At 40.3% G+C, this 6,117-nt stretch overlaps 1 long non-coding RNA gene across 2 annotated transcripts in view; it reads right to left on the reverse strand.

The window, feature by feature from the left end:
• Nucleotides 1-2,992, reverse strand: part of LOC146521502 (uncharacterized) — a 42,942-nt gene extending 39,950 nt beyond the window's left edge. For both annotated transcript variants that reach the window (XR_014873391.1, XR_014873390.1), the window contains exon 1: nt 1,690-2,992. This is a non-coding gene — a long non-coding RNA (uncharacterized LOC146521502). The remainder of the gene's footprint in view (nt 1-1,689) is intronic.
• Between the last annotated feature and the right edge of the window lie 3,125 nt (nt 2,993-6,117).

A 6,117-nucleotide genomic window follows, 5' to 3' on the forward strand; every position in this document is an offset into this window, starting at 1 on the left:
CATCTTTGTTCATGATAGTGCAGATTTCTGACATTTTGTGTAATTTAAGCTGTAACAATGTGATTGTTTTCTAACAAAAAACAGTGAAAGTTAAGTTAGACTTGTGTTTGTAAATGAACCGCCCCAAGTTGTGTAGCTTTCTGGATTTTATACTTATTGGGCTACATGTTTATTTATTATACAGACTATACAGTACATAACATCAAAACTCACATGTTTTATGTAACTAAAGTGTGTAATTATGTGGGCTACAGACAATTATTAAGTTATAGACTATATTTATATGAAAAACGTGTATACTTACTGCATTTGAATTATTTTAACCACATGTAATCACCTGCATATGTGTTTATAAAAAGGCTTTCATTTTGCCGCCCCATTTGATCTCTTTTCCCCCTCATGCTACCCTAAGAAAATTTCTCTAGATCCGCCCCTGTTCTGCAGCGCTTGCCTGCGTCATTGTTTCTTCATCAAGCTGTGACAGAGCAAGGTCACAAAGTTTCACTGTTTAGAGCAGTGGTTCCCAAACCTTTTTTGCTGGGCCCCGCTTGTTTTACAAGAAAAATGTTCGCGCCCCCCCCCCCCCTCGCGCGCGCGCGCGCGCACGCACGAACACATCCTCCAACCACACACACCCATATTTTGCTCCATTGCGGTTTATTTCACACCTCAAACATTTAGTAAACAATTAAGCAAATACAAGTAATCTGCAATAAATTACAGGTAGTAAGAAAATATTTGTATCCCGCTGTAACTTTACTGTATAAAGAGCTAACATCTCCAAAATGTCAGGAGTAGTTAGTCATTACAACAAGTGTTTGTGAACTAAAAATCAAGAAGGTGGGATACTGTTTGTCCGTGATTTAAACAGCCCAGCGCTGCTCCCAACAAAGGGAAAACCAATCCTGCAGGGAGACCTACCTTGGCACTTGTGCAGGTGAAACCAAAGGGAAGATATGCTTCACCATATTTTCTAGTCTTTGGCTTAGAATGAAGTTGGTTTGGAAACTTATTCAGCGATGCTTCATCTCCTGCTTTGCGTTTGTGTGGGCGCCCGTGCTAGCAGTGTCCAAGCGTTGTTGTTGTTTTTTTTTTTCCCTTTTCATGCCGCGCCCCCCCTGCAATGGCTCTGCGCCCCCCCTAGGGGGCGGGCCCCACACTTTGGGAACGTCTGGTTTAGAGGGTGTCGAATTATTTCGATACCTCAATACAATTCCAGCACAACTGCTTCAAACAGTTCAGTAAAAGGTAACAATCGCTCTCATTTCTTTAATTCGCTATCTCATACTTATATAACATTTATCCTACCGTATGATCATATTTCGTTACACTTTCGATTTTGGTGTTTAAGCGGAAACAAAACAAAACAAAAAACAAATTGGAAATCCTGGAGCCTCTCATGCATTAACGATGGCGTTAAAAGCACCAAAACCTTCATCAGCCAACATGATCTGGGTGCTTTGAACCACACTTCGGTGCATCTGGCTTCATAAACTCAACACGGCGTCGAAAGTTTAGTTTTGAACATCCCGTCTCAGTATCATATCATTCAGACATATTCTACACACTCGTACATACTGAATCAATATAAAAATAAGTTAGGAATAATAATGTGGAAGATATTATTTATACCCCCTCTTCTTCAAACCGAAAGGAAATATAAAGCGTTTTATAACAGATACATCTCACCTGCAGACGAAACACGAAGAGTCTGGTAGAGTGACGCAGTTACAGCAGATATTTCCGTGTTTTTACTTCCTGACTTCCTGACCTGATGTTGTAGCTGCCCGACAATTTAGCTGTTTTCAGTGAATAATGAATGAAAGAACCCAAGATTAAGACCAAGTGGCATAATTTTCATTTTTTACGTAGAGCATTTGGCGTTGGCCCTATATTTACTAAACTGATATTTAATTTTTTATTGTTTTTTATTACAAGTAGACACAGACATGTCTATTAAAATAAAATATCCAATGTCTCATTATTATTATTATTATTATTATTATTATTATTATTCCTGTAGATTGTGAAGACCAATTTCGATTATCCATTCCCTGAAATACCTAGATCCAAAGTGTAATTGAATGAAAAAAATGTTTTAACCCTTAGATGCACACGTGGGGTCAAACATGACCCCATGGGTTGTTTTTCTAGTTGTTGTAAGTTGTAATATATTCATATTCCAGGTATTCCTCATAAAATATGTTCGTAACATGAGGCCATTTCTTTTTTCTTTTTTTTTTTTCATTAATTAAAAAAAATTGTATCACTACCCCACTCTTCCATTGGGGTCAAAAATGACCCCAAGCAGTTCCTATGGAATCTTCTATGAAACTTTCATTCTTAGCAACTCTGGCTGTCCCACTTACACATTTGATGGATCAGGAATTAATTTTTACACAGTAACATACATGATTTATAGTCAGGGCTGCACATAAGTGGTCTGCAGGTGCGCGTTCGGTGTCAAAATCAAAGTATTCCAAGAAATTCTGAGAACAAGCGCTTCTTTCACGGTGGAGGAACACCAAAGTAATTGCTTATGGAGCTTGCTTCTTCGACATCTTTAAGAGTTCTGAACAAATGTCTGTCCTCCTCCCGAACATCTAATGTAGGCAGCAGCAGTTTTAGATACGGGCGACACCGGCGGTTGTATTGCCCATCGTGGTGGGGGGCGGCATCACGGCCACCGCATAGTGGGAAAGGCATAGACACCGATCGGTTTTCTATCGCCCATTTGCCATTTGCTGGGAGTAAGGGCGCCCTCCGCTTGCGAAGTGCGCCTGCTGCTTGCAGCACAGGGAGGAGAGGGCGGAGCGGCGGGAGATTCACTGGTGGCTGGAGCAGCATCTAATAACCAACTTGCAAAATAAAACAAAATAAAAACAAAACAACAAACACGAAAACACCAGACATCATGATACAGACTTATGCACCGATGTTTTTTCGAGATTCTGTACGCGAAAAGTGAGCGCGAGAGCCCTCGGTGCGCCTGCTCGCTGCTGAAGTCAACGACGAGGCTCCAGTTACAGCAGGTGTTGTGCCAAAAAGTGATTGTCTGCCAAAAAGTGATTTCCGGTATTTGCCAAAAACTGATTGGTCGTATTTAAACTGCTATAAGTAACTTGTTGGGCTATAATATGTGAAACATATGTTAAACGCATCCCTCATGGATGACATAAAGTCATATTGAGCCACAAACAACATTCGTGTAACAAGGTAGAAGCCGCAATCAGTTTTTGGCAGTGACTTTTATATAACCTTTATTTATGCAGTTAAAAAAATCTCATTAACATTAAAAATGTATTTTGTCAGCGTAAGCTGGCCAAGAGAACAGCAGAAAAGGCAACAAATATTACAATAGTTCTGTAAAAATATTTTAAACGAGGATAAAGGACCGGATTGGTTATAATGTAAGTACAATAACACAGAGCTCTAAAGATACTTGAAAAAACAGATAATTTTTTAATTCTATATATAACCCCTTTGTAAACGCTGTTCACCGAAGTCTATTTATCAACATATATAAAGATATTACACATAAAAAAATACACGGAAACATTGGAAATCAGTTTTTGGCAGGCAGTCACTTTTTGGCACAACACAGGGCAAGTAAACAAATAAGAGGAGTATGAAAATAAATATCCACTTTAGGACTAGGGGTATGTGACACAGGACCCACACACACATGGGTTATGCTTAGTGTCTTTTTATTTTGGAAATAATCTGCGGTTTTTTGGCACCCGCCTCGGACGAAGCCACTCCCTGTCTCTGCCAACATCATCTGCTCCATCTCACTGTGGGCACACAAAAAGACATCTCCCTCATTGACACAGTCCCGTACACCTGTTGCCTCCCCGCCTCCGTGCCGCCCAGAGAGTTCACTGTGTCACCCCTCCTCTGCAGCAGGCCAGCAAACCACGCCCCCGCCACAGCTTCCCCACCGCCCCACCGAGGCCGGGGACTAGGGATAAAGGGATCAATAACAATTTAAAATGTATAATTTACAGTTTGATGATTTAAAGTCACGCACACAACCCGTCGAAAGGGGAGGGGGCTGCTTCCAAATAGAGCAAATTTCATTCATAATGATGTAAATCCAAGCCCATTATGTATTCATGATTTGAATCCTGGGTTGTGTGAAATCCCAGAAATACAGAAATACACCCTAGACAAAGTGAATCTGTGAACTAAGGTGTAGGTCTATTAGGATATGTTGTGGTGATCCTCGAGTTGGGGGATGGGTGTTCATACTGGAGTGCAAAATTAAAACCAATGGAAGATGGACAAGAAAAGTTCAAAGCCATCAGGTGCTCAGTTTAGAAAAAAGAGAAAAGAAGAGGAGGAGAAACGAGCAAAAGATACAGGTAAGCAGATGTGTGACTGGATAATGGCAGGTCATCCTGAAACAATCAGAATCAGAATACTTATTACTTATACGAATTATGATGGCTGTTTGTTAGCTGTTTGCATACTATGCATACTCTCTCTCTCTCTCTTCATATGTGTGTGTTTTATGTTAATGTACAATCCTCAATATGTTTTGTGTGTGTGTGTGTGTGTGTGTGTGTGTGTGTGTGTGTGTGTGTGTGGAGGGGGGGGGGGGGGGGGCGCCAGAGGGAGTGTTCGCCTGGGGCTACAAACAGGCTAGGACAATAAACTTCTGTGGAAGAAGAAACTGGATTTTTTTGATTTCCAATCCAGTTAAACTATTAAGGATGAAGCAACAGTGCTCATGTTTGCTCTTCTGAAATCTGTGTTAAACAACAACAAACATAAATTAGTAACAAAAATATAGCTGAGTAAAGGCTTTACAAACCACCAGCAGCCATAATGCTAAATTTTAATCTAAGTTTCTGAGCCGTCTTCAACCTGCTTTTAACAGAGAAAAGTCCCACAGTCAATGCAGCCTGACTCAATCCTAAATGTTCAGCACACAGAGACACAGAGGGACTGTTTAAAGTTTAGTGTTAACCTGAGTCACTGATCATTTGCAGTATTACAGAGTCTGGCAGTCTTTGCATGATGTCCACGTCACTGTAAGTTTCTAGCTGACTCTCAGGTGTGACAGGTGTGCCAGCAGGAAAGAGTAATAATAACCTGCATCCTGACGTTTGTCATGCAGGATTAAAGGAGCCAGGCTTTGTTCACACAGCTAGGATTGTATTTTACACTGACCCTGGGTCAGTATAAGTATCATACCGTTTAAACGAAGCACTGAAACTTGCACATATTTATTACAGATGCACTGAAGCTAATCGAGATATTTGCTGTCAGTCTGTGGCTGCGATTAAACACTTTACTGGAAACTTTATTAACTAGTAACTTCATCAGTCATGACAGAAGCTAATATTTCTGTGATAACATCGTTTAAACAGTAACAGCTTTACTCCAATATAAGCTAACGTTTACACCGTAACTTTAAGCTAGCACCATAAAGACAGTAAAACACGTAATAATATCTACAAATGCATCTTAAAGCTGTTATATTAGCACTCGGTGTATTACTAACATAACCACATTAACATTATTGACACTCGCTGACTTTTAATAGTCATTCTATAAATGCTGTCCGTTTAAACGGTCTTACCTGTAAACACTGCTGTATCCACCGGATTCCAGCCAGAGTGGATTCTGGAGTATTCCCACGCTCCTGTTAGTGACCCTCCATCTGGATGGATGATAACAACCTTCTGAACAATCTAGCAGGAGATGGCCCATATCTATGGGACTGATTTGTGCTAATAACGCCCATTGTATGGACTGATAACATCTGAAGCGGGTGAATAAAGTCACCCAGTCGCTAGCTGTGCCATTACCCAGCATACACCACTCCCTCCATAAATGCAATAAACGATACAAAAGTAATAACTATAATTAATTTATCTGCTGTATCTGCTGTTTCTCAGGTAGTTGTTTACATTATATAATTTATTGTGTTCAGTATACGTCACTACAATGTGATTTTGGAAATATATAAATATACGGACAACAGGCTCTTCCGCGGAAATCTTTTGTCGTCAATAAACAACAATTAGGGAGCTCTATAGTATTCAATGAGAGGACCCTGCGCGTCGATAAGTGAAGCAGAGGGAGCCTGACCATGCATCACACATTTGA

This window comes from Neolamprologus multifasciatus, chromosome 3 (genome assembly GCF_963576455.1).
Source record: "Neolamprologus multifasciatus chromosome 3, fNeoMul1.2, whole genome shotgun sequence".
Taxonomy (NCBI): Eukaryota; Metazoa; Chordata; class Actinopteri; order Cichliformes; family Cichlidae; genus Neolamprologus; species Neolamprologus multifasciatus.